The sequence below is a fragment of the Pelodiscus sinensis genome, chromosome 22 (genome assembly GCF_049634645.1).
Source record: "Pelodiscus sinensis isolate JC-2024 chromosome 22, ASM4963464v1, whole genome shotgun sequence".
Lineage (NCBI taxonomy): Eukaryota > Metazoa > Chordata > Testudines > Trionychidae > Pelodiscus > Pelodiscus sinensis.
In genome coordinates, this window is record NC_134732.1 from 6,008,646 (window position 1) to 6,019,624 (window position 10,979).

A 10,979-nucleotide genomic window follows, 5' to 3' on the forward strand; every position below is an offset into this window, starting at 1 on the left:
CTTCCAGGGATTCCAGAAGTGCGCTGGCTGCTCCCCTCACAGAGCTCTGTAGCGTGCCGGGCGCACTGCGGCAGAGGGTGCCAGCCCCGGAGGAGGAACGTGGCGCCGACAGCTTCCCTGCAGCACCATGACCACAGGACTCAGGAGGGGTGAGTCAAGCGCAGGGATTTTGTATGTGCTGCGGGAGGGGGGTTTGGCCCCGGGGCAGGCACAGGACAGGGGTCTGGCCCTGCCGAGGGAGGGGGTTTGGCCCTAGGGCAGGCGCGGGAGGGGGTTTGGCCCTGCTGTGGGAGGGGGGTTTGGCCTTGAGGCAGGCGCGGGAGGGGGTTTGACCCCGGCCTCCGGGGCAGGCACCGGACTGCGAGGGGGTTTTGGATGCGCCGTGGGAGGGGGGTTTTTCTTCTGGCTTCCCTCTGTGGGGGGAGGGGTGAGAATCCTGGGAGGAGATGGGTGCAGGGGACACTGCTCCCACTCCTGTCCTGTTCCCTCTCCCCAGACGCAGAAAGCTGTCCCCACTGGGCCCCCTGTTCCCTCTCCCCTACCGGCAAGGAAGATGAAGTTTAAAAAACATATATAGGTGAGGTGTACAATAAAGTCCCTCTCAACCAACCTGATATTTATAATATGACGCAATGTACCAAAACTTTTGTCTGTGGTGGGTTTTTTTTTTTTTTTGCTCAACAAAAAATCCTGGGTGCCGGGTCCTCGTGAAAACTGTTCAAATTGGGCCCTGCACTTCCTAAAGTCTGCCCTGTGAGTGACCACCAGATGGGACATGGCCCATGACAAGCTAATTCCCCAGATGAACCACCAAGAGGGGCCAACAAGAGGTAAGTAGCAGACCCCATGAGGGGAGAAATATGAAATAAATTTTTCACTTAATATCATCAATGTTCCCTCTATCAACATTTCTGCTAAATTTTTCCATCCATGTGTGGAATAAATGTTTGTGTACACTGAGGTGTATGTGAATGTGCACCATCAGTACCAAGCTATGGGCATTCTGTAAGCATATGGTATATGGATCTCGCCTGAGCGGCCACATAAGCACAGAGTTTACAGGGAACACTGGCCCCTATCTGCATAGATATTCAGGTAATGATAAAAATATTTATAAATAATTTGTTCAACCCCCAAAATGACCACATTCCTCTCAGAAATCATTGGAAATGAATAAATTCAGCCAGCTCTTCCGAAAGGGACATGTCCGCAGCTGGTATAAATTGCTTTACACCTGCTGGGGAGTTACCCCCAGGCTGTCCTTTCTCTAATTTGCATGCCACTTTGACCTCTTTGTAAAACATTGCCCAAGATAATCATTGTGGATTCTCTTGTACAAGGATCTGCTGCCAGTACTTTAACAAGGGGCTCCCACAAAAATGTGTGGTTCCCTATAAGCCTTGGATCAACCTTCTAGAAGGGGCACATGCCATTAAAGAGGGTTGGGACAGAAGACTGGAGAATCATTGTCATTTGCTTTTCCATTTAAAACAAAACCACATTCGCTTAACCATAACCAAGGAGGGAGGTGACGCCACACTCTTGGCAAAGAAACTTATAATAAATGCACTTGCTGGAAAAATGTATAGGGTCTTCCCCCAAAAATACACTCTGTATACTGATAGCATAACACAGAATTCAACATGTGCAATCCAAATGGGGAGGAAGATGAAGATCTCTTTGGACTGGATCTTCCCACCTTTCGATATGCTTGATAATACCTTATTTTGCTGGTAGTCCTGTTGGAATCGGGGTAGAGGGTGTCAAAATCTAAGGTTAGAGGCCCTTAGATAATACTTGCCATTTGGGGCAAACTTGTACCCTCAGAAACAGCTCTTTTTCGAAACATTTTATTGATGCCAAGGAATAAATTGTGTCTGGCAAAGATGTTTTAACAATCTCTATTCAGGTACCAAACTCCTTTTGAGATAGGCATTAGCCACAATCCTCCTTTGCATGAGAGTTATGGTAAATTTTAACAAGTGTTTTCAAGGCACTGCCTTCTACCAAATCACTGCTCTGTTACAATCCGTGCCTTTCAGAGGCAAACAAGTATATGACAGAAAAATGTTCAGAGTGTAAATAAAATAATATTCAAGCAAACATATACATTGGTCAACCAGACTGAGGCCCCTTGAATAAACAACGTAACACCTTTAAAGCAATGAGTGCGAATTTCAATAGTAGTGTCTCTGGAAATCTCCTCCCAAAGCACATCAAGGCAGTGAAAGTGGAGCTGCAGGCTGCCAAGATCTTGGATTGATTTCTGCAGTTCTGCTTCGGTCCAGAGATCTACAAAGGGCTGGGGAAAAAAAACTCCAGTGAGCCTCCCATACAAAAGAGTTTAGCCCCAAGACAGGCATCTGTCAAACACTGGGGCTCAGTGAGGTCTGGGGAGCTTAGAGCAGCTTACATAATTGTGGGAGGCTTTTTGAAGCAACGATCATCTGTGATCTCGTAAGGAAAGTGTTGGAACCATATTTCTTGACATCAAACGGAGTGAAGCACTAGAGAATATCATTGGGGGGGGGGGGGACAATCCCGAATTGGCCACGGCTGGAGAGAAGCATTCTCTTCCAAAAATAACAGGTGTGATTCATCACTTCCTATTACAGGCTTTACAGCCTAAGCGCAGGAAGATGAATGAAGGGGAGCAGTTTTAGTTTTGCCTAGCAGTTTCCCGGACACTGTATAGTGTAGTGCTTTAATTACCCTTAATGAGCAAAAGAGGTTTGATACAGTATAACCAACTTGACAGCTCCTTCCTTGCCTATTAAATGGAATGGGGATTGCATGCCAGACCTGTTTCCCCTCCTGCCTGTGTGCAGGGCTATGAAAACTTGAGGCACAGAATGTGTTCTTGGTGAGTTGGTTTCTGTGACCAATTTAGGGAAGAAAGGGGGGAATTGCCCATGGACATGTGTCCAGATTATTTTCAAAACCATATTTTATTCCTTCAGTTGACTGTAATGGGACTGTAGGAGGCTTTACAATTGGCCATAAAACCTTACAGGCCAGGGTGGTGGTTTAACAAGCGGAGGGACTTATAAAAACGAATAGAGTTTATTTTTATGTAGCATCCTTTTCAAAAAGTGCAAGCGAATGCTTTATAGTGAGAGGGTGAAACAGGCCGTGAGTGATTCAGCAGGGCTGTTGTAGTGCCGGTCATGAGAGGAGAAAAGGGGGGAGGGTGTGCAGAAGTGGAAAAGAGGAATGGTGAAAGTTTCCAAGGGGAAGGATGAGGGGGCTGTATGGAAAGAGGCAGTAGTGGGAGAAGGGAAATACATTTAGAGGGGTGGGCTGTGAGATGAGAGGGAAGGAGGTAATACTGTGAAGTGCAGAGCATCATTTGCTATGTGGTAAGGGGGCAGTTGTCCCTCTAAATCTTGATTTGATCCCCCCTCTAGACTTTTCATAGGACTGTATTCTCCATCATGTCTTTCATTTTCTGCTCCTGCCAATATGGCAGGATAAAACAGCCACATAAAATGTTCTATATGCTGATACCCTCCCACCCCCAGTCTCCAGAATTTTTCTGAATCAATGTCTCCAGGAAATGGGAAAGGAGACTACTAGGAGTTAGACTTGGGGGAAAGCAAGTGCGGCAGTAATAGGGTCGTGGAAGTTGCTAGTAATGGGAGAGTGGGGAAAAGCAATTGGTGTCAGTAGTGGGGGAGTGGAAGTGTTGATAGAGGAAGGGCAGGTGAGTGAGAAGCCCACATGATTGAATCAGTAGATTTGTAATGACTCCTCTGGAGCTGTTAAGCTCTATCCTGGGAATATGGATTTAGAGACTTTTAAGAAACGTGATTCTAACCCCTCACAGCCCTCACTGTGACAATGAGTAGTCAGAGGCTCTTAAACCAGTGGATTATTCAGCTGCTGCACAGGTGCTCTCCATCCAGGGGCTAAATCGCTGTATGAAATATTTGTTGAAAAGAATGTTCCAGAAAGTTGTTTTTATTTCCTCATGCAAAGCCTGTTGACCACCTCCCTGACTAATGTCTGTGAAATTTCCCTCTGAGTCCCCCACCACTCCCAACCAGCTAATTTACTTACCTACCAGTAGTGAGTGATGAGAGCGCCTGCGGTCACAGAAGCCAGCTAGCACTTGGGTGAACATAAGGATCTGTGTGTTGCCTAGTGATGGAGGAATGTCATCAGGTTCTGAGATTCCACTCAAATGAGCACAGATACTGATCCAAGCTTATCCTGGCTGCTCATTTGCAGAATTAGGCAACATGGCATCTCTCTAGTAACTCTTGCTTCCATTCAGGCTATAAATACCAAGGGCTCAGCTGAGCCATAACGGCACCAGCCTGCAGCGATGGTGGAATGGAGTTGCACCAAGCTGGTGGGATCTGTGGGAGCCATTGTTACATGGATACACTGCAGCATCTCCTACGATGGCATACTTCTGCTCTACTCTGCACTTATTAGGCCTCAATTGGAGTATTGTGACCATTTCAGGGTACCACATTTCAAGAAAGATGTGGAGAAATTGGAGAAGGTCTAGAGAAGAGCAACAAGAATAATTAAAGATCTAGAGAACATGAACTATGAAGGAAGAGTGAAAGAATTGGGCTTGTTTAGTTTGGAAAGGAGACGATTGAGAGGGGAGATGATAGCAGTTTTCAGGTATCTAAAAGGGTGTCACAAGGAGGAGGGAGAAAAATTGTTCTCCTTGGCCTCTGAGGATAGGACAAGAAGCAATAGACTTAAACAGCAGTAAGGGAGAATTAGGTTGGACATTAGGAAAAACTTCCTAATTGTCAGGGTGTTTAAACACTGGAATAAATTGCCTAGGGAGGTTGTGGAATCTCCATCTCTGGAGATATTTAAGAGCAGGTTAGATAGACACCTGTCACAGATGGTCTAGACAGTGCTTGGTCCTGCCATGAGGGAAGGGGACTGGAGATGATGACCTCTCAAGGTCCCTTCCAGTTCTAAGCTATATCTAAAACAGCCATTTTTCCGAAAAAACTTCACTTACGTCCACACTGCAATCGCGTTCTATCGAAAAAAAAAATCAAAAGAACAGAGGGGTTTTTCCAACATTTGTAAACCTCTTTCTAAAAGGAAGAAGCCTTTTTCTTAAAGAGCTCTTTTGGAAAAAGGAGCATGTACACAGGGAAGAGGGAGTTTTTTCGATAGAAGAGGAAAGAGGAAAAAGCACAGGTGCCTTGAGTGGCCACTCCATACATAGTAATCACAGCTTATATGTGAGATAGAGTCCACACTGAATGGACGCTATCTATCAAAAATGCAGATTACTTTTTCGATGTGCTTTGGCAGTGTGAAAAACCCCACAAATGGTCTGGTAGCACTTTATAGATGAATAAACCATGTAGATGATATCATGAGCTTCCATGGGCACAGCCCACTTCTTCAGATGGACGCTCTCTTTCGGAAGAATATTTTTCGGAAGATCTCTTCCAGAAAAGTTTCTGCCAAAAGAACCCTGCAGTCTAGACATAGCCCTAGTGTTCTATGATTCTATATGAGGGGTAGACCGCCAAGTGGGTGGATCTGGCCCGTGAAGGCCCTGCTGCTCCCCCGCACGCAGGCCAATTAGGATCTCAGGGCAGGGGAGCGCCCGAAACTTCTCCGCTCTGCCCCTGCTCTGTGATCAGCGCAAGGCACTTCAAAGCGCCGTGCGCTGCTCACAGGGCGGGGGCAGAGCAGAGAAGACTTTGTGTGCTCCCCCGCCCCCAGGCCTTAGTTGCCCCAATCAGGGCCTGGGGGGCGGGGGGAGCTGCTCGAAACTTCCTTCGCCCTGCCCCAGCCCTGTGAGAAACCCGCGGCACTTCCATGTGCCATGTGCTCCTCGCAGGGCGGGAGGAGGCTTCCTGCCTCATTGGCCTGGGAGTGGGAGAATGTGCCAAGCCTCTTCCAGGGCATGGGTGCCAGTGGGAAGGGGGGACAAAACGGATCCCCCACCCCAGACCAATCATAACCTGGGGGTGGGGTAGCCCTGCCCCTTCCTGGTTAGGCCCCGCCCCTTCTGGGGTGGCCTGGGGCTACTTCACAAATTTTTGAAGTGGCCCCTGAGCAAAAATCATTGCCCACCCCTGTTCTATATCCTGTTACCTTCTCTACAGATAACTGGCTGCAGGGGCCAGTGAGGGGAAGTGGCAAAGGCAGGGGAGAATGGCTCTGTCTCCTCCACCACCTTTGGGGTTTATTGCACCTATAAGGCATCCAGAGAAAGAAGATGCTTTGCTTCTCAAAGTCCTTGTGTGGGAAGAGGAAAGCTTGCATCCAACTCCCTGTGCATCCATCCAAGGACCAACGTGGTCTCGGGAAAATGGTCATACTCATGGTATCTTACTACTCTAGTCTGTTAGGGTATGTCTACACTACAGCACTAATTTGAACTAAGCTAATTTGAATTAGCGCATCTAGACCTAAAAACTAATTCGAATTAGCATTTTGCTAATTCGAACTAGCATGTCCACATTGAGTGGACCCTGAACTGAAGTTAAGGCTGGCCGGAACCAGTGCTGGCAGGGCATCAGGTTAGGACTTAGAGTGTGGAGCTGCTGCCTCTGGCTAGCTGAGGGCTGTGCTTAAAGGGACCCGACCCCCACCCGGACAGACAATTCTCAGGGTTCCCCACTTGCTTGTCTAACTTGATGAGGGACATCAAATCAGTCCCGTCTTGGAGTGCCCTGAGTGCCCACACTCGGCAAATCACAGCTATCAGCCATCAGCCCGGCTGCATTTGCCACAGGCTGCCATCTGTCAATCGGAGGTCTGTCAGGATCCAGGAGGCCCTGCAAGAGAGCTTCCACCCCGGGGAGCCTGCAGATCCACCCCAGTTCTCCCCATCGGGGGCTCATGCCCCATTCCTCCCTCACCTCCTTCCACTTACCCTTCCCTAGCCCCCCTTCCCTATGTAAAAAATAAAGGACACTTTTATTTAACAAAAGTGGGGAGCAGGATTAACCTCTGGGGAGACTGGGAAAAGGAGGTGGGAGAGGGGAAGAGAGAGGGTGGGAGAGGGGAGGGGGAAACCTGGGAGGAGGGAGCTGGAAGGGGGAAGCCAGGGGAAGAAGGAGGAGGGGAAGTATAAAACTATGGTACGCCATATCTTTAGTACTGTGTACAGATGTGGTCTCCTCACCTCAAAAAAGATATTTTGGCCTTGGAAAGGGTTCAGAAAAGGGCAACTAAAATGATCAGGGGTTTGAACAGGTCCCATATGAAGAGAGGCTAAAGAGACTGGGACTTTTCAGCTTAGAAAAGAGGAGACTGAGGGGGGATATGATAGAGGTCTATAAAAAGCATGAGTGGTGTGGAGAGGGTGAATAAAGAAAACTTCTTCATTAGTTCCCATAATAGAAGGACTAGAGGACACCAAATGAAATGAATGGACAGCAGGTTTAAAACTGATAAAAGAAAGTTCTTCTTCACACAGCACATAGTCAACCTGTGGAACTCCTTGCCACAGGAGGCTGTGAAGGCTAGAATTATAACAGAGTTTAAAGAGAAGTTAGATAAATTCATGGAGGTGGGTTCCATGGAGTGCTATTAGCCAGGGGGTAGGAACAGTGTTCCTGGCCTCTGTTTGTGGAAAGCTGGAGAAGGATGGCATGAGACAAATTGCTTGGTCATTATCTTCGGTCCATCCCCTCCGGGGTAGCTGGTGTTGGCTGCTGTCGGCAGACAGGCTAAATTAAGTGCTCCGCTAGTTTGAATGAAGTTCGAAGTAGCGGTTTGCATGTATAGACGCTATGAAAGTTAATTCGAACTAACGGCTGTTAGTCCAAATTAACTTTGTAGTGTAGACAGACCCGTACAATTCTCATCTGAATCTAGGTGCCTGGAAATGAAAAAAAAACAACCAGGAAGCCATGGAAGAAATTAGCCAACACCTGTTTAAAGTCAACTCCTGCATCTCTCTGGAACTGCCTGTGCTGCCCAGGATCTCCACCATCTTGCTGCTTCCTGCTTTCACAGTTATGTTGTTTTGTTACCGCCCCAGGCACGTTGTCAGTGCTTATCTCAGACAAAATGAAGGGCACCCCCACTGCGAAGAGTTTAGAGTCTTATAGGCAGGAGTGGAAATGGGCTCATAGGGAAGCCACAAGGAAGGTTAATTCCCCTTCTTGTGGGCTCTGCTTAGGGGCTGACCTTTAGGAAGGGCATGGAAGAAGAGTGACTTATGTCTTGCGGGGGCTGGAGGTGGGTTGCATGTCTGGAACAGAGGCATGGTGGTGGAAGTGGGAGAAGGAGACCGATGTGTCTCAAGACTGGAAATGATTTATTCCACAACATAATGAGGAGTTACTTGTAGTTAATGACCCCAGGAGGGAAGGGATCAGTGGATTGCAAGCAAGAGAAGGCATGATGGTAAATTAGCCACAAAAGCAGTGTTTCTGAGGAGATTTATATATTTCCATTTATCAAAAATTAACCCCTGCCCTTCCACTCCTCCATCCTCCCTTCTAAATTTTCTAAACAGTGGAGTCCTTGACATCCTGGTGCCTTGTGTAGGGTGCTACGGGTTCCCTGTTACAGCACAGCTCTGTTACAGCCCATTACATGCTGCCCCTTTGGAATACCCTGTCAGTTTGTGTAAATTCCTGATGCCTCACGGACACCCTTCATGCATCAGGAATGGGGGAGGGCTATATGCTGTCTGTGACTGCAGTACCTGGTAGAGGAAACACCCCTGCCACCTTCACTGTCATTCAGTATCTTAAAAACTAAAGGAAGAAAGAAGCATGCAAAAGAAAATGATTCTATCCTTGTCACCTGCTTCTTTTCCAGGGTAAAGGCGTACTGCGGATCCCAGGCATTAAGGCTGTAAAAGCTTGTTCTCAAACCGATTCCACTTCTGCTGAGACCAGGCATGCGCATTGAAGGACTTTAAATCTTGCCCCGCCTTGATGATTTGCTAAGTTTAATATCTGTAATGGGCTCTGGTGGCTGAGGCGTTCACTGTTCTTTTCCAACAGGAATTGCTGAATGTTTAAATAACCCATTCTGCAGGCAGGAGATAGAACGGTAGCCTTTGATATTCTGGTGGTTTAGTGGGGTGTGGTCAGGGGTATGCTTTCAAATAAATGACCTGCCTTTCTGCTCCTTCTGCAAGCTCCTTCCTTGAAAAGATCCCGTCTCTGGGCTAAAAACAGGATAATGCAAAAGGGAGGAAAAAAGCTGGGTGAGGGGGAGCCGAAGGGATTCCTGTGGGAGCCAAAGTTTATAACTTATTCTTTGCCTGGAAGTGCCATAAGAAATTAATATTTGTTATAGAAACAGTGCGGCTGCATTAATATTTTACAGTTAAATGAATATTTCATTTGCAAGCTTTGATTTTAAAGTGAACAAGACAGCTGTGACACAAATAGTTGTGCTGATCGCGTTCGGCAGCGTTAATGATTTATTGACAGGGTTGGACGTAATCACTTTACACTGGTTCAGTTACGTAATGTCTTTGAAATATGGGGAGAGCGATTACCGAGAACAAAAAGACGGCTGGCTTCCATTGTCCTTTTGGGAAAGGCGACTCGGAGGGAAAACCTTTCTGCATAGTTCATATTCCCACCCCTGGAGCCATTCTTGCTGTGCAGACTGGTGCTTTGAGTTGTTGGAGGCTCCACCAAAGGCAGCATCCTGCGCCGTTTCCTGCTGTGAGGCCTGCTTTCCAAGCTTGCCACGCTTGTAACCCTGAATTCCCTGGAAGCCAGTGTTGACGGCTCCCCACACCCAGTCCTCTCCTTGACTATTGCCTAAAGCAAGGCCTGGGAACCTTTTTTTGGGTCCAGGGCCGCTGACCCACAGAAAAATCAGTTGGGGGCCACACACAAGTGAGAAGCAAAAAACCCAAAACCCTCAAACCTTCACTAAGGTGGCCCCTGACTGAGGAGGAGAAAGACACTCCCATGTTCCCCTCGCACAACAGAGCCCGGGTGGGCAAACTATTAGATTTAGTGTGCTCTAGCCCCACAGTGGGCAATGGGGGGGCTGGAGCACCAGCATAGGCTCCCCAATGGTGGTGGGGGCTGGATACAGGCAAGTTCGGGGGCCACATATGGCCCCCGGGCCTTAGGTTACCCATCCCTACCCTAAAGTGACACCTTCTGGGAGAGGCTGGCACTTATGTAGCTGAAAACTATTTGCCCAGGAAATCACCGCCATTCCTTACAGCTTCCACTGCTGAAAATGGTTAAGACAAAAGTATCTGTGAGTTCTCATCTAACCTCTGAATCATCCTCTATTGCAGTAACTGCAGTTTTGCACTGATTAGGCCTCAGCGAAAGTACTGTGTCCAGTTCTGGGCACCACATTTCAAGAAAGATGCAAAGAAATTGAGAAAGGTCCAGAGAAGAGCAACAAAAATGATTAAAGGTCTAGAAAACATGAGCGATGAGGGAAGGCTGAAGGAATTGGGCTTGTTTAGTTTGGAAAAGAGAAGACTGAGAGGATATGATAGTAGTGTTCAGGTTTCTGAAAGAGTGTCAAAAGGAGGGGGGAATAGTGTTCTCCTTGGCTTCTGATAATGGGACAAGCAGCAATGGGCTTAAACTGTGGCACGGGAGATTTAGGCTGCAAATGAAGAAAAACTTCCTAATTGTCAGGGTGGTAACACGCTGGAATAAATTGCCTAGGGAGGTTGTGAAATCTCCAACTCTGGAGATATTTAAGAGCAGATTAGACAGACACCTGTCAGGGTTGATCTAGAGCAGTGTTTCTGGAAGTGTTCTGCAAAATCCCTTTCAGAAACACATTAACTGGCCGCCCCGGTTTGTTTATTTACTGGCACTGTGGCCATGAAGACTCGCAGCTCCTGTTGGCTCCATTTCGTCCTTTGCAGCCAAGGGGAGCCATGGGAAGTGGCATGGGCCAGGCCACTGCTTCCCACAGCTCCCCTTGGCTGCAAAGGATGAAACGGAGCCAATGGAAGCCACGAGGTTCTGTGGCCGCGGCACCAGTAAATAAACAAACCAGGGCGGCCAGTTAATGTGTTTCTG

At 47.7% G+C, this 10,979-nt stretch overlaps 1 long non-coding RNA gene across 1 annotated transcript; it reads right to left on the minus strand.

Annotated features, from left to right (window-relative positions):
* Positions 1–1,840: 1,840 nt before the first annotated feature.
* On the minus strand, positions 1,841–9,045 carry LOC112545459 (uncharacterized). Its single transcript, XR_003088922.2, has 3 exons — positions 8,761–9,045; positions 4,060–4,140; positions 1,841–2,302 (listed from the first exon to the last, which is right to left on the minus strand). It is a non-coding gene; the product is annotated as an uncharacterized LOC112545459 (long non-coding RNA).
* Positions 9,046–10,979: the final 1,934 nt, after the last annotated feature.